We start from the raw sequence: 19,048 nt of genomic DNA, 5'->3' as shown, positions 1-19,048 counted from the left end.
TTCTTTTTAAAACATGCAAAAATCATATTTTTAAGATTATTTGTTTTATCATTTATGAATAAAATCTCAAAACGGAAAATTGAACAAACAGTCATAATTTTTTATTTAAATAAATATAATAATTTATTTTCCTAATGGAGTCCTAGTAAACATTATGTTATGAGGTCAATTTGTCACTTAGGATCACTTTAAAAGCTTTACAATAAATTAGTTTATAAATTAAATAAATAAATGAATTAAATAATTAAATAGTTTATAAATTAATGAATTTCAAAATAAATTAGTTTATAAATTAATGAATTTCAAAATAAATTAGTTTATAAATTAAATAAATAAATGAATTAAATGAAATTTATTTATTTTAAATAGTTTATAAATAAATAAATTTCAAAATAAATTAGTTTATAAATTAAATACGAATATGTTTCATCATATCAAATTGTAAAATTTGAAAATATATAATGACAAAACAATGCTTCTTTAAAGTTATACATCTTGGTGGCTTTATTGTCTGTCTTAACATTTAATATCTTATATTTTCTACATTACAGATTCAATACTAATTTTTTTTAAACATCAACTTTCAATACCATCAACCATTATATATATTTCTAGTTAACATTCAAAGATATTTTTAATAACATTTCAGAATTTGTCACTTTTCTTATTCGAAAATGTCATGGCAATTAAATTTTATAATATTCATTCAATTACGCATTAAGTCATCCTGTAGTGTTACAAATTCGTACCAAATTTTGCAACTTCTCTGTATTAATTTCTCGTTTGCATTGTAAGCTGTGTTCCACTAATTCTATTTTACTCACAAGGGTATTTCAGAGCTTCTAATTAAAACAAGTAATATTCTATTCTCGCTCATGATTGCAACTTCATAATGGAGCATTACTTCTAACTCAAAATTAACCTCTTCAAGGGATAGGTATAAATTGCAGAATGATGATACATAGGTTCTTTGACTGTTCTATTGTATCAATTTTTCAAAGCGTTATGCACTTCAGCTTCTTAGTCCCAAACTTGATTTACATCTTTTGATTTGCGTTAGTAGAATATATGTAAATATAAAATAATATTCCAATCGTTTACAAAAAAACAAATAAGATCACATATGTTTTAATAATTTATTAAAAGTTATTAAATTGTTATTTATATTTGATTAAGAATATATATATATAACTGAGTATTGGATTTCTGTCCTTCCTTACAGATCGCGGTACTGTGATATCAGTTTACATCGATACGATAGTAAACAAGCTTCGAGACTGGTCGAAAAACCATTCGGAACGATTCCACCAAAACATGGCACTTGGGGATGACCAGGGGCATTAAATCTTCTATCGAAATTAAAAGTCTATTCATCCACAAGTTAATGAAGTGTATTAGTTTTGGCAGTGTAGTATGTAGACTCGTCTTAATCATCTATTGCAAATTTAGATTTGTCACATGAATATTTCTGAATAATATCTGCAAAGTTTCAAAATGGTATATTATTTCATTTGAACTAAATATAAACTAGGACCTTATGACGACATTTTCATGTTTTACTAAGACTGCGTTATTTTACATTTAAACACTTTCAATGCATTAACAATTATACCTTAAAAGTAGTTAAATATTTGACAAATTGGATAAATTACCTATTTCTGCCATTTTACCAATATTCATGGTTTGTCATTTAAAAAATGTTATGAACTGAACAGGGTGAAATGAAAAATTGTTTCTTCTACAGAAATCAAAGAATTCTAATCGAAAAATTCGAAGCCTTCCAAAATGATACATGATTTTATATACAGGGTGTCCCTGAATTCATTAATCAAACTTTATACTTCTTTTGTATAGTAATATAGGGTCGGAAGTAAAAAGTGTTGGCAGAAAAATTAAGTGTAAATAATTGCAAGCAAAGAGGGAAAATGTAGAGTCCAAGAGACTCCACCTTATTCTCGCATATTTTCAAAATTCATAGGATCTTACTGATCTACGAATGCATTACTTACTAATTTATGAATATATTGGGTGACTTTATTTAACTCATATAACTCCGTCTGGGTATTCTTCTTAGATTATGAAAGCTGTAAAAGTGTCCGAATAATGAACACTTATGAATTTATTTGAAGTCATTAACATAATTGTTGGCTTCAGTTTGAAGCTAAGTCTTTCAGTTCCGACATGAAAAGTTGCCCATGCATGCTACAAGATTTTCCACTATCATTTCATAGCAGTTAACCCTTTTAATCATCGAGACAAAATTAATTTTGGAAATATATTTTTCTTTGTTTGCTTGTCAGTAAACATATTTTACTCTGTTTCAGAGAAGTTTCATTATAAGTTTGCCACAGAAAAATAAAAATACTGGTCTAAGCTCCAATGAGCAATAAACCCAACCAATCTAATAACAAGCTTGAAATCTTGCAGTTGAGATGTGAAGGATTGTTTTTGTGTCCCATCAGATCAATCAAATGACTGAATATAAATGTTTCCGAGAGAGTGATGGTGGACTCCTGGGATTGGGCTCGAACAAGCTCTCGCCAATCTTAGATGAAGAGATAGAAATCAATATCGATATTTATTTATACATCTTTTTCTATGCTAATGAAAGACTACATCACAGATTTTGTGGTGGTTGAATGTATATGATTTGCTTAAAGGAATTCTTTATTAAAAATTGCAGTTATCCTTATTCTTGTTAAAACTTAAAAGGACGATATGTTAATTTACTACAGACAAAAATTCTTAATTCATTTTTTTCTTTCTCTCTGTTTTTTAGCTAAATTACAGAACTAGTTTTCTTAGATATTTTAAAATTACATAATTATATAAATAAATAGAATTGATATTTTTAAAGTATCCTTATTCTGATGCAACGAAGACTATTTTGAGCGAAATATCTTAATTTTAAAGTCATGATTAGATGAAAAAACTCACACTTCTGTTAGCACCTCTTTTTCCAAACATCCGGCTATACCAGGAGAAGGTCATTTCTGCTTTCAACAGGCTAATTGCAGACTAAGTCCTACACCAGGAAAATCTTTGATGTAAAAGAGCTTCAAATTTGAAATTTTCCTTCTCAAACCAAAGACAACCTCTAAAATATTCTGCATCTGCCCCTTCCAATTCTAAAGCCAGAAAAGACTTTAGTAGGTTTCTATCGTTCCAGTATTAACTTATTTCAGAAAATCATTTAAAACTTTGAGTAGCTGAATCAATTTACAAAATGAAAGTTAATTTTCTTTGAAGCCTATATAGATGAAGTATCCATACTTTCACAATATATTTTATATTATATAATTAAAGTATTTTGCTCCCTTTTGGCACTTTCTTCGCCGGAATTCTGCCTTTCTATTCCCTCTGGCAATTCTTTTAATTCCCAATACTTCGTTTTAAGCAATATACAATGGATATATTTACTTTAAAAGGAGAAAAACAAGAACTTGTACCTTCGAAGGCAGATGGAGAAAAAATCAAAGATTTGTAGAATCTTTAGGAAGTATCCAAAGATAAGGCAAAAAAAATCCTTTTTTGGAGTAAAAATTCCAATTTTGAAATGATAATATAAGATTACATCCTCTTATAATTCAAATATTAAAATGTTCTCGATTCTACTGTTATTCTTATCAAAGATATTACTTTCAATATATTTTATTTATTGGATTATTTAATAATTTCTGTTCCTAAGAAGGAGAGCCAGGTATCAATTTTGTTAGTTTCTGAATTTTTTACAAACTAAATATTGTTCTAATCTTATATTATTTTCCTCATACAGTTTGAATCTTGATAACATTTTTAAATTCAGCTAGTACCTTTGGATTTATTATGTTATTGTTTAATTACTTTAAAGAAGTAAAACTGTTAAAAAAATGTTATGGCAAATTCTTTGAAAAACATAAATTCAATCAACTTTTTTTCATAGAAAAATCGTTCCGGCAGATGCACGAATAAAAATAACTGAACGAATGTCTCACTATGATCACGGAATAATTTCTTTTAATATCGAATTATATTATTTGTTCTTAATCCACTGCACCCACTTATTTAATCTATCTTCGTAATTTTCTTCGCAAGTCACAACCCACACATTCCATCTGTTTAACTAGTTTTGTTCTTGCGGTAATTTTATTTTCAAAATACTTGGACAGAAAGCTCTTGGATTGTCAAATAAAAATAACGAAAGGGAGTAAAATTAAAATTTTCTTGATTACACTGCTATCCTTAGAGTGGCATTGTTTTCAAAAGCTTTCTTACAGAATTTCGAGCTGAAAGCAAGATGGTGGAAGTCCATGGTCATTAGCCTCCTTTCTCTGTCCCATCCTACCTTTTTACTTAAAAACTCTTCAAAAGGGGTGGCGGAGGTGCGCGCAGGACTTTTTTTCCTTACTGGAAAGCCTTCTAATTAGTCTGTCTTAAAAGGCGACGATATTTAACAGGCCAATTATCTCAAGACTCCTACAACGTTGTGACTCAATTTAAGGGACGGCTGCTTTTATAAAAGTTCCACCGCTCCCAAATCGTTAAGGAACGGTCTTCTTTTTCTTTCTTCACTTCACTTTGCTTTACTTTTCTTACACTTCTTCTTTCTTGATCTCTCTCTAAAGATACACGTTCCCTGCTTTTGCTCACTTTCGACCAAACCGTCAAGGGAGTGGAGAAGTTAAAGCCTAATACATTTGTCAAAAAGAGTTAGATCGAAAAGTTCCCGGCTTCGATAAGATCCGACTGGTCCTTTTCAGAACTCCCCCAGCTTTTCTTTACACCAGGGGAATTATCTGGGAAAAGCTTTACCCCATGGTGTGATTCAGATTGAAAAGTCCGAGGGAAAATTTTACCCCCCCCTCCCCCAGTACCGCAATTTCGTGGAATGTATTGAGCATAAATTGAAAGAAATGGGCCCTTTTCGAAAAGGGCACATTTTTTTTGAAATTTAAGAGGAGGAAATATCTGGATAATGCGTGTTTGAAATATGAATTTCTATTCATTTGAGATGGAAAAGATATTTCATTTTTTTTATAGCTTATGGTTTTAATGATATTTTTTCGATAAAAATTAAAATGTTTGAAATAAACCAACATTTGTAATTTACGAAGATGGATTTCAGAAAAAGAAAAACACCATTTTTTTTTTTGTTTTGTTGCAACGATGAGCCCTTTCTATGATTAGAAGCATTTCTTTATATATTTTATTCAAAGATTTTAATATTTTTATTTCTCATAATATTTAAACCATAACTGATCTCCCTTGCTATGCGATAAGTATAAAATATTTCAAGCTTTTTGTCTAAAGCATAATAATTATTACCTTAAGAACTAAATAAATAACTCAAAACAAATTGTTTAGCAGAACGAGTAAGTGTACTATATGCGCTGCATAAATTATATGTTATTCGAAACATTTCGATTCGCAATAATTGAAACATTTTGAAAGCTTATTATGGGATTAAGACTATACCTTTTAATAGCAAATTCCGAAATCTCATAAAACCCATTTCAGTTACTGAGTGAATTAAAAGCACTCTATTTCCATTTACAAAACATACACTGATTTTAAATGTCATGAAAATGAAAATATTATTTATATGTCGATATCTAAAAGTGATAGAGGAGTTTAAATTGAAATTTATTCAAATCATTTATAAGCGATTTCTATTGTAAAAACATTTTACGAAAATGTATTGCCAACCCTTATATGCAGAATTAGATTAATAATTAAAACCCATATATTAATAAGTTTCACAATCTGAAATTGCATCTGTATTTACATTTGAGATTAGTTTAATTTGAGAGTTTCAAAAAAAGTCTTTATGTAACGTATTTTTGAAATTAATAATAGTCTGTTAAACAGTTTGCTGTTGAAAAAATTGTAGAAGTTTAAATTTTACAGTCATTTATTTATACGGCATCAAGCACCAATCTCAATATTCATTAAATGTGGATTATTCATTAATGGTGGAGGTAATGGTAATCCAATTCATGGTAATCCAATAATTAATTAATGGTAATCCAATTCATTAATGGTGGAGGTTCATTTGGATTTTATACCTGCTTAAAATTCTTCAATATCCAATTAAAACATTATCTTACATTATTAATCTACAATTTATATCATTTATACAATAATTTTGTTATTAGAAAAACAGAGAAAAATTATTGTCTATTTTTATTCTATTTGTTTTTTTCTAAGTTCTACGTTTCCATATTTTATAAATATTTATTTAACGTGTTTTCATAAAAATAAAATTGAAAAAAAATGGGAATTTGAAACTGATTTTTACTCGTTCTCTTTGATGAAACTGCGTGTGTCCTGTAACATTTTACATAGTTATTAAATTATTAATAAAATCTTAATTTATTATTTTATAATTTTGAATTCACACTAATAGTGCTATCTGGAAAGAATTGGGCAAAATAATTTCAAGCTAATAAAATATTTAAAATAATCAGTTAGAAAATAAAGACTAAAAAGTAGAAAATCTTAAAATAAAAAAAAACTACTTTTTAAGTTCTTAATAAATATGTATTTTTAAGCGTTAGTTTTATTAAATTTATAATTTATTATCTTCAAAAGAATGAGTAGTTTATATTTTTATTTTAATAAATTAATTTATAAGTACGCTTTTCATAATCTAATCTTAAGTTTTTTCAAAATATAAGAATTATCCAACCATTATGGATAACACTGGATAATTTCATAAGACAAACATCACTCACACAAGGCTCATCTTTAAAGTTTATCTATTAATAAGAGCAGTTTTTAAATTTTCTGTAGTATTTTATTTAATATTACACTAATAATAATAAATTCAGGTTTTCTAAGAAGCAGTTACTTAAATAACTAATAAAATCATTTTCTTACTCGTGGGAAAAATTCAAATACAAAATTCTTCAGTACATGAAATAGTCCTGCAATTCAGAGATTACGATTTGAAAAATATAAGTAATAAGCAGGTTTTATTTTCAGCTAGCTGCAGCTGTTGACTAAAAAACCATTTAAATATATTGGAAAATTTCTGGAATTATAAAAGCATAAAATTTTTAAATATGTATAATTATCAAACATCTTCATATAAAAGATATTTTAAAACATTATTTCATTTTGAATTTTATTTAGAGATTAAAAAAAAATGTTTAAACATTTCAAAGGGATTTTTACATTTGAAGTATTATCAGCTGACAGATTCCTTTTATTTATTTTTATTATATCATGGAATATAAAATGTTTATAGGATTTTTTTAAAAGCCAACAATTAAAAGAATTTATAAGTAAATAGTCCATAGATTTTAATTGAGTTTACATATTCACAGTAATATAATCAACGTGAAAATATGTAACAAAAATTCTGTCTTCATAATTTTATATAAGTGGGGTTTCAAAAGAATGTTGTTTTCAATGAAATGTAACAAAGATTTATCAATAACCCCCAAGTTTTAATCTAGAAAACAAAAGTTAAATGTAATTGAAAAGCAAGTAAAAGTTTCCTTGAAAAGAGTTGAAAAATTTGAATTTTTCGAGTTGTTTAGATTTTGCAATCAAGAGTTTCGGATGTAAATGAATGATTAATTGCAAATCATGAAAAATATTTTGAAACATAAGTTTTCGCTCGTCAGATATGTCAGTGGCATCGATTCCTGCCATTGATTATTTTTAAAAGATGAAATCTTGTTCCTAAATGAAGTCCAAACGGTATTTCACTTATTCATGCGAAAACTCTCCCGATAAACAGAATCAAACAGGACTGTTATTCTTATAGAAGCTGCGCTGCCGGCGTTATTTGAGCGACAATCGTTTGGGCAGGAAAAGTTATTCAAGAATCGAAAACCAGATATCGGAAAGCCTTTCTTTAGAAAACGAGTAGTGTTATTTTTCCCTCTCTGCGTCGCGGCGTGTTGTGTTTTACGTTAGATAAAAGTCATCAATTAACTGTTTCTGAGAATGATGAATCGCATGAATTCTTAACAATAATTGATTCCTCACTGCTGCTGGAATAATTGTTTGGGGTTGTTAACTGCTTCGAGATGCACCGTCGAGATTTTTCAGATTTTTAATTGGATTGGGAGTTGCTCGATCAGAGTGATTTATCGACAAATTCACCACTATCCTACAGGAGGAATATAGCTGCAATTGTAGATTTTTTTTTTTATTTCTGTGCGTGAGGTAAAGCATATGTCCGATTACTAAACAATTAGGATTTTACAACTCCTTGGTCGTAACTGCAGTTTATTTAATTATCTTGTAGGTGGTATTGGTATATATTTAAGTATATCAGCCTTTCCAAGCACCCCCTCTCCCCCCCAGATTCGATACTTAACATTTTGCATCTAAAATCTTATTTGGAAATTCAGTTATCGCTTTTCTTTGTCTACTAAGTGACATCCCAATAAAAGAAAAGCGGTGATGTGGAATTGATCTGTTGAAATTTGCAATGATCATTTGCAACTGATCATTGATTTTTCATTAATGAAAAGCAATGATAAGCTGCCATTTTACTACTGAAATTTTTAGAGTGCATAAACAAGATGCGTTAAATTAAACGAAACAAATTAAAATTTTATTTCATTTTATTTTTAAACACTATTTTCTTTTTCTTCTCGAAATATTAAAATTAATAACTACTTCCCATTTCCCTTTCCACTTGCCTCCATCAACGGATCAAAACCGGTACACAACTTATTAATGGTATTAACCCTTTGCACACGGAAAAGTACTCGGTAAGTCTTGAGTAATTTGCCCTCGATGCATAATTATTCACCAAATATTGTTTTAAGTTAAATTTCCCCCCAAAATTCATCTAAATCTTTTTACCATTCTGTAGGCGTTTTTAACAATCAAAATTGAAAAATAAATAAATAAAAAGTCAAAGGGATGCACCGTCTTGAATTGTGAGTAAGAAGCACCATCCGAATGCAAAAAGTTAATGGGTTATGGTTTGCTTAGTGAATGAATATGCTTAAAATAAAGGAAATTTAAGATAACAGCACTGATTTCATCTGGATTATTTGAGTTTAAATATATTGGTGCCACATTTCGAAGCAAGACAAGGGTATTTTGGGACGGACCACAATTATTCATTAACGTTCAGATGACGAATACGATATTTCAGCAGCCCTCTTCCGCTTCCCTGAAAATCACACAAAGGGGCAGTAAATGAATTTTCGATTTGTACCAAATATACCCTTGATATTTGATATAATAGGGTTTCGAACTTTTTGATTCGCTGAAACCACCAGACCCATACTGTTTGCGATTACTTAGAAAAAAGAAGAAAATATTTTCATGTTTCTTTTCATAAAAGTCTCTTCTTAAAAATACATCATGAATTTCTCTTAATAATAATCCAAATGTTTCAAGATATTCTTTTTAACATTCAACTTGAAGAGTTTTTTTTTTTTTGTCAAATAATTTTGTATAAAAATAAAGTTTCATTTATAAATTTTTATCATGAAAGTTATGCACTATTAAACATATCATGAATAGAAATCTTATCACCCTGTTATTTTAAGTGATTATTCATAAATTATTTAGAATGTTCAAATTTAGAAGGGTTTATAATAGTCTAAAAATTAAAATCCGGTTCCTTGAATTTTGGAAAAAATAAGAACGGTGGGATTCATACGAAAAAGGTCAATGCAATCAAAATGCATGCCATGGATCAGAGAGCCATAGTATATTAATAAATAAAAGAGTTTTTTCTCTGATACTATTTTCTGATACATTATATGTCATTATTTTTCAAACATAGACCTACAGAAATAAATGCTACTGCAATGTGCAATTTTTATCGCAAGAGCATTAATGAATTTTTTCATAATCTATGTTTTATGTGTTTCTTTATAAAAATTGATCTTTTTCGTTTAGGGAGTGCCAAAATAGCGCTCTCTTATTATAGAACTCTAGATGCATATGATTCCAATTACAGAATTATATTTTATACACTTTGCATATAAGATTAAATGAAATTTTTAAACTCTTTTACATATTGCAACTCGGTATATTATTAGAACTAAAAAATACAAACATTATTGATAAGATTTTCGATTGTATTCAATTGATTAAATTAAAATGCAAACTTATTTTAGTTACTAAATAAACTAATAAATATACTTCATTAAAGAATGAAAATATTGAAATATGCATCATGAATTTTGTTTCTTTTCAAATAATCTTATGGTATACAGTTTTCGAACAAAACTTTTCTAAATTTGAAACTATAGTCCTCACACTTAAAACTGTCTCGAATAAAATACAATTTCAGGAAATAATTTTCTTTACTTTTAAAGATAAAAGAAATACAGAGCAAAAAGAAACTCGCAGAATGTCTCTTTCAAGATAAATATTAACTATACAGATCAAAAGGAATAAAGCACGTGTAGCTTCTGGAAATGTCTGATAAATTATTAATGATATCAATAAAAGTTTCCGTTGCTTTAATTTACTTGTTTATTTCTTTGACTATTTTTTATTTATTTACTTTTCTTGTTTGTTATGACTATTTCTTTTTTTATTTATTTGACTATTTCTCTTTAAGCTATTACATTTTAGTCTTAGTGTGCTTAATCACTTTTGAAATAGAAGTTCTATTATATTATTTCGTAGAATTTTATTATTTATTTATTTGAAGGTGGCATTATATATAAAATAATTACAAATTCTGGGAATTTTGCGATGTTAAGAATTATGTTTACATAGTCTAGCCAAACTTCTGAACTTCCATTCTTCTTTATATAATATAAGGAATAAAACCTTTTTCAACTTTATTTTATCAGACCATTTGCCTCAACCACATATTTCTATTAAAGAGTTTTCCCTTTCTTTCAATTTCAAGACATACTTATTTAGCTTTTATATATTTTTTTTGTTTTGTTTTTCATTTCTTGCTTCTTCAGTCACATCCTGTTATTTTTTCTACACAAAGACATCATTTTCTACCTTCATATAGGTGACAACATAACAAAGTTTTGCTTTAGCATCATAAACTTACATATTCTTTCGCCAAACTCATATTTCTACCACTGAATCATATCTAGTATGCGATAAAGAACTAGTTGGCAGCCTATCTTCCATCAACAGCTTATAAAATATTTGTGTGATACATTGGAATATTTTATAACTTGGAAGTATCTCCAGTATCTTTCTATTTTCCACAAAATATTTTGAATATTTTTGAAGGTAATAGTTTTCTTTTACTTTTTTGCCTAAACATTAGACAATGACGTGCGCATAGTATAAAAAAAAATAGAAAATTGCGTGTTTAGGTTGTTGCTTATATTCAAAATGTAACAAATCTTTTTCATGCACTATAAATCATTATTATTCCATTCTGGTGGATTTTGTAATATACCTCTAGAGTATCTAAAAATAAATGGTAGATTTCTTCAAACATTATTTGTTATTCATCAATTATTCAAACATTATTATTTATTTTTATCATTATCATTCATTTTATCTTTATTATTTATTTAATCATCATCATTTATCGCATTATTATTCATCATCTTTCATTTCTTCATTCGTAATTATTTGTCATTTTTTCAAGTAACGATTTATATAATTTTATCTTGCAATTGAAATGTTAATTTAGCTTTCTGTGACTTATTTTTGACTTATTTCTTTAATTTTACAAACTAACCTTTTTTTTCTATGTTACAAAGCCATTTTATTGAAAATGTTCAATATTTTTATGCTCTATTTTTTATTATTGGTATTTTAAATGTCAAGGAATGGTCTAATATAATACACACAGATATGGACTATGAATAGTCACTGGGAAATTGCAGCTCAGCAAAAACTAAATGAGAAACTTCAACCATAAACAGATTTCGAATTCTTTTCTTTTTTAAATAAAATATTGTGACATAAAAAAGGAAGTAAAATCTAAATTATTACTTTCAAAAATAAATAAGTAATTTCCAGAACGTGACAGCAAACTAAGAAAAATAAAAGGAAATTCTTTATAAAATTAAAAAAAAAAGAGTGTTTCGATATACCGATCTATGTGCATATTTTTCTAGCTGTCTAGTTTGCAGTTTAGAATTTTCAATGGAAATGCTAAGGAAGCATAACCTGTAATAAGTTTTATAAAATAAATGACAATTTTTCATACTCATGCAGTTAGTTTTAAAAAACAATTTTTCTTTTACCCTTATCCGTGGAGATCACTGGACTTCTAGATGCAATCAGAATAACCCAAGAGATGAAGTTGGCAAAAATTATTGCAACTAGGCGCCCTGCAAAGCAAACATACAATTATTACTGCTTTTGTAATCTGTAAAGTTTTCTATTCGTTTATATTTAGGCAATATATAAATTAAGCAAAATGAAATAAGTATTATTTAGCATCTATATCTGTTAGAAAATTTAGGTACAAAAGAAGCTATAATCATGAATAGGCTTAATTGCATTCTTTAGAGTAGGTTATTATCTAGTGAGCTCATGGATATTCTTAGTTGGAACATCTGCAGATAAAACAGTGGATTTTCCATTTTCTTATAAATGTGGTAATTGGCAAGGAAATATATGCTCAGAAACAATGCAGAGGGACAACCAAATGTTCTGTATATCTAAGCAGAAGCTAGTTTTATACTCTAGCCATTAATATTCTGCGCAATACAGTCTGTGATTTAAACAAAATCTATTTAATATTCTGGAACCCTAGACAGACATCTGCTAGCCATCAGATGATGAGGCAATTGTTTATATATTTGTATATTCTATTCAGCCTTAGTTATCATCAATTACAAAAATTAATTTCGGTTTAATTTATCAGGAAAGTTAGTTTCCGTGTCATTTGCTTGCCTTTTCTATATTTGTTACCTTAAAATGTCTTTTACAAACTACACTAGAGTTATTTGAGAATGAATCTCATAGTTAGGATCTAAGCGTAAATAGTAATGAAGAAATTTGCACCGGCATTCTTAATCTAAATTTTCATGCCACACTACTTTGTTCATTCAAACTGATAATAGATTATTTGGTGGTTTATTATTAATGTTTCTGAAAACAGCGATTTTCTGACCTTACAACCGAGATGTTGCTACAAACCTTTTCGATCTCACAAAACCATCTAGTACTCAATGCAAGCCATAAACCAAATGGCGAATCAATTTGCAAAAAGAAGCTTTACTTGGATACTTAAGAGAGCAACAAATCTATTCGATTTGTTGTCGACAACGGAAATTATGTTATAAATTATCATCTGCAAATTCAGCACTGTGTAGGAAGTATATGCTATACTATAGGAAGTACCACTACCAGCCAAGAAAATAATATCAATCCATTTTTCCTTCGTTAAAAGTATCTCTATTCCGTTGATATTATTCATCTTCCTAAAAATGAGAATTTTTCAGCATTTGTCTGGAGACTTTTGACTCACCCTGCAGATACATAAAAATAAAAGTGTCCTTCAAAATAATCTTGTATTTTGCACTTTTGATTTGATTTTTTTTCTGGTAATTTTCACCTCTTTAAATAGAGAAGGTAATTGAAAAACTAAACATTAGTCTCATATAATAAATCAGGCTGATTGATAGTTCTAAAAGGGCAAAAGTTTTACGAACTTTGAGAGTTATGGTTAAGTAATATCTTGAGCCAAATTTCTACGTTGAATTGAACACAATTTTGAGATAGGGTTATACCTAAACTTTATCTAAATGAAGAACCAGTACTTATAAAAGCACATTTTTACATATTTTTAATTTGCTTTGAGTTCACTTTTGATAAGAATGAATTTATGGTTGGGGTTTAAAGGAATTTCCTTACATTAAATCGATGTTATAACAATTTTTTTTTCTTTTTTTGAAATTTGATGTCAAGCGGATGACGATTGATAATAACGAATGGGATAAAGGTTGCAATTTAGAACAACAGTGTTCTTTTCTGATATATTAAAAGGAAACTGATGTCATAGAAATCCGTTTAAGCACGCGCGATTAGTAAGATAGCACATTTAGAAATATTTATTATTTAACTGACTTCACTTCCTTATTTCTACGCTCATGCTCAAAAATTAAAATCATTTTGGTAAATAAACATCTTATTTAAAACAATATTTATATACCTTATTATGTTCCTCTTTAAAATCAGGTACTTTCAAATGGTTTAAAATTTTGCCTAATTCTATTTAAATGCTCAACTACTTTTTGGCACTCTAAACATAAAGGAGTTATTCTGAATAAATATTTTAAAGAAGATATGAATTAAAATTAACAAGTGAGAGCAATTATAAGTCATGAAAATTTTAAAAAAATGCCAAATTAGGCTTCATTATTAATTTAAATATTATATTCAATTAAATGTTATGTAATTACCATTTATTTACATTATGATTCAAACAAAAATATGAGATTTCAAGAAATTTTCAAGAATTTCATTCAATTATTAACAACCATTCATCTTCCAGCTTTGAGTAATATTCTTTTTCTGCTTGGATTATCAGCAACTAAAAAGATATTGTGAAATGCTTAAATAACAAAGAGAACATATTTAGTCAAGTTTGATGTTTTACCGTATTGGTTAAGAAATCGTTCGTTGTCTTGGTTTTTAACTAAAATTGTTTTTAAAATGAATCCTCCAAGGAAAGAATATTTCATATATTTTGTAAGAATGTTTTTATACTCTATTCCCTTTAGATTTAAAAAAAATATATTGTGTAACTTTTGAGCTTATTCATAATGATCCTGGAATTTAATTTTATCTTTTGCTCTCCAAATTGTAAACACTGCAATTATATATATATATTATTGATTTACTGTTCTAAAAGATACCTCATCTTCACTTTATTATTCAATAATGATCCCTATATTAACCACAAATTAGCAAATAATTCGGTATATTTTTGTAAATATATACACATAATAACCTTATTATTTTTGAGCTACCTGAGCACTAAAAGAAATCCTTACCCTCACATTAGAATAATTATGCATCTTATTATGCTTTGGATGCAAAGGTTTATGAAGTTATATTAACTTATGCATTTTATTAAACAAACTCATTTTTGGCATATTTGGTGCAATTCAAACAAATCGCTCAAAATTCTTCATACTCAGCTAACTCTATTTTCCATGCACCATCTTTTATGAAAAGAACTTTTTTTTTATCTTTAATGTCAGTCTTCAAACTGTAGTGATATATAATATCAACTAAGATGGGTCATTTTATGTAATTAATTAGACGTTGCTAATGATTCTGCGACTGACATATAAAGCAAAAAATTGAGTTTTTTCTTCTTTGTTTTTTAATTTTCTTCTCATTGTCGTTTGCGATAATTGATTGGTCTCCTTCTTTTGCGAAAAATGAGCTTTAATGGTCAATTTATAATATATTACCTTCGTAAAGCTCATTTCCATAACTAATCACTTTATGAAGAGCCATGAGTCAGAATTTTAGCATCGCAGAATAGAGAAGATTGTAAATTATATATAAATCACACGCAGTTTCCCTTTAGCTTTGATAATCGTGTGTAAAATATTTTTAAAAAGGCTATCATATATATTCTATGATCAAAAAAGTAATGATTACGTTTCTAACCCCAATAGAAATATGGTGCAAAAAATACCTAATTATTACGAAAAAGAAAATAAATAAAATAATTATTAAATCTATAGTTTTAAAATATGCACTAGATAAAGAAGAAAAAAATTGAAAATTATCTTTAAATCGGGAAACTTTTAAAATTTTTAATAAATATTAAGATTATTTTTGAAAATTAAAATTATTTGAGATAATATCGATATATATTATGCATATAAAGTTTTAGCAATTTTTGAAATTTTTTCAAAAATGTATATGATGGATAATAACAATAAATGATTTCGTATTGTAAATGACATGAATTTTCACGAACTTTCGGCTAAACTATTTATAATTACAACTCATGCATTGAATTAATACAAAAAAAATTACGGAAAATTAAAATATTGCCCGATAATTTCAATACAAGAAATAGAATAAAATAAATGTGTTTATATATATAGCAATATTTGTAAATAATAAAGCGAAAATATTTTAGGAAAGAGTTTCCCAAGAAATTGTGTCTACGACGCTATATTTTACATCTAAAATATTATTATTTCATGAAAATTTAATCTACCTTAAACCTTTAATAAAATCAAAACTAGGCTTAAGGCTCAAGATGATAAAAGACTGTGAAGAGCAAAAATGAGCAAATGGCGAATTCAGGAGATTTCGATTGCTTGTGTTTGTAATGTTTGTAATTGTATGTAATTTACAAAACTCCAAATTGAATGTACATTAAATAAATAAATAAATAAACATTAAGTTTAAAACGTAAACTAAACTGGCCTTCGAATATAGCACGATATTTAGGTTTTTAATTTCACATTAATTAAAATGAAAATAAAATTTGCCAATCTTTAAAAGTTGAATTCATCAGACATGTAAAATAGGAAAAATTCTTTATTGCACTTAACAAAATATTTTCCTTGTTTTATTGGCTTCCATCAAAAGTGTTTGGGTTTGTTTGGTTTAGTTACATTAACGCCCCGTTTCAAAGCAACACTAGGGCTATTTTGGGACAGACCTTATAATTTTGAACAACAGTCAGATGACGAGGACCATACCTGAGCTGGTCTCCAAGCTTCAAAACTACACCAGTGGAAGGGCATTTGGCCCCGACAAATTTAACGTGCACCCCCGATTCCACCGAAGGATAAATAGGAATGCTAATTGCAGTTCACTCCAATGCCATCTTAGCAAAGTGAGCTTGTACTTTGAATAAGATTGGTAAAAAGAAAAATAACATTTTTCTCGTTTTTTCTTGTGGGATCATTTTCTAACATATTCTTATTTAGCTTTAAGTATAACAAGAAAAAGTCAAACATTTTTGCAAATTTCATTGTTGTTCTCAATAACGGTTCTGTTTATGGTAAATTACTAAATTATATATTCTTTGTATTTTAAGATAACATATATTACATATAATAGTTGCGACGAAGTATGAATTTTCCTTTTTAGGCTCTCTACTGAGAAACAGATTAAAATTTCCAGACAATATTCTACGTTAGGTACTTGCATACAAATTTTTAACGTATTGATGATATACATTTTATATATATTGAGGATAATTTATTATATAATAGAAAATAATATTAGATTTAGGAACTTATTAACAATATCTTCTGCCTATAATAAGTATTATTTGTCAAATTAACAGGTGAAATAGAATGAGTTTCAACCATTTTATTTATATGCTTACAGATGTTACTTTTCATATCCGAAAGTTTGTTGTTGGTATTGTATTTGATGGCAAGTGGGGAAGAGAAACCAAAAAAATGATGATGAAAAAGAGGAAAATGTAGTATTTATCTAAGTACAAAAGTAATTATTCTGACCTGAAAATGTGGAAGCAATAGAAATGGAAAGAATAACTTATCTCGATTTATCAGTGGCTGAATTTTCAGTATACACATAATTTAACAAATAACTTTGCAAGTTTTAGAATGAAGACCCATATATATTCATCTACATAATTATTGAAATTGATGGCTGCCAATTAGAAGTGATGAGTTCTAACAGCACCTATTTGGCTAAACTAAAATTTATTTTTTTAGTGAACGACGGATTTGCGACATCTGAATGGCAAGTAAAATCATTAATCCCAGATGCTGTTGCGTAAATAGATAGTGAGTAAAGTCTTTAAGTCTTTTTAAGCCTTGTTAATGTCAAAGAAAAATGAGTTAACAATGTTTTGAATTAGGTTTCTGATTTCTATATTTAAATTAAAGTGCTAGTTATTACTAATTTTAATGTCTGTTTCAGAGTTTTAACTCATAAGCTATACATTTTCTAAGGTTTCGGTCATAATGTACAAAAATTATTGCAACGATATATTTATATTCCCTTATATTTTTGGAAAATATTCGATGTATTTGAAAAATACTAAATCATTATAAAATAATCAATACAATCACTTCAATTAAAACCAAAAGATTGTGTAAGTAACATGTCGTTAATATAACCTCTAAATTATATATTTTTATTTGATATTTCATTATAATATAAAAACAAAATCAATAATACATTGCTTCAACTATGACAATTCTGTTCATTGAATTTACAAACGAATTTTAAATTTGTTTGCAAGTTGTAGAAATGAAGCACAGAATACACACTTTCTACTCCGCACAGTATTCACTAATATATATGTAACGGAATGGAAGTATTAAGTAAATCAAATATATTTTTGCAAAAATTCTCAAAATTCCCAAGTGGGGATCGTGTCAGCTAACGGGTTAAAAATTTTCGAATCGTATGAAACTCGTGTATCATAATATAAAATCATTTTTATAACGATTCATTTCACAGTAATTTGAGACAAAATTAGAAAGTGACTTGCTATAAATTATACTAGTCTGTGCTATTAAATAATTATGAATATATGCAGTTCCTTCAAAGATATACTATTTATTCGGAAAACCTGTGCAAAGTCTACTTTGAGTGTTTGGGAGAGGAAATAAAAGGCATTCTAATTCAATAAACAAGAGTTTCTTATCATTTAAAATGCATACTCAATTAATTAATTCGTTACTGATCAGAAATCACAACATGTCGTCAATTACCTCATAGTCTCTGGGGTAACTGGAGAGGCTTCTGCAAATGAGGTTGGCTAATTAAGGAATTATTTTGATAAAAAATTATTAATTATTTTCATAAAAAAAGTTTCTTACTGAGCACTTTAGAACATGAGTATTCGCCAACAAAAAATTCAGATTTCTTCTCCATATCATATTATCATTTTAATTTGAACAAAATGACAACGCTAGCCAATTTCTTTCTCTTTATTAAACTGATCCTACGATAAATTATAATTTTTTTTATCGGTTTCGGCATCTACAACATCATTTTTTACATTGAAACTAAACAATCCTTTAGCTAATATTGAAAATTGTATTTTCTTTTACCGATTATGACACATGTCTGCTCAATATAGCCATTTCGATACGATGGTGACACTTGTCATTATCAGGGAAACCAGATATCATCACCTGCAATCATAATGGCATTCATATTCCTTAAAGGAAATTACATT

The 19,048-nt window shown here is 27.7% G+C and overlaps 1 protein-coding gene across 5 annotated transcripts in view; it reads right to left on the bottom strand.

The window, feature by feature from the left end:
- Window positions 1-19,048, bottom strand: part of LOC129961870 (tyrosine-protein phosphatase 69D-like) — a 666,258-nt gene that overhangs the window by 502,670 nt on the left and 144,540 nt on the right. For 2 of the 5 annotated variants that reach the window (XM_056075483.1, XM_056075484.1), the window contains exon 2: window positions 12,141-12,227. The exons of the other annotated variants lie outside the window; for them this stretch is intronic. The gene's annotated coding sequence lies outside the window, so the exon portion shown is untranslated. The remainder of the gene's footprint in view (window positions 1-12,140; window positions 12,228-19,048) is intronic. 5 annotated transcript variants of the gene reach the window in all.

Source organism: Argiope bruennichi, chromosome 2, assembly GCF_947563725.1.
Source record: "Argiope bruennichi chromosome 2, qqArgBrue1.1, whole genome shotgun sequence".
Taxonomy (NCBI): Eukaryota; Metazoa; Arthropoda; class Arachnida; order Araneae; family Araneidae; genus Argiope; species Argiope bruennichi.
The sequence above is the reverse complement of the archived record's forward strand: the minus strand, read 5'-3'. Positions and strand labels throughout refer to the sequence as shown.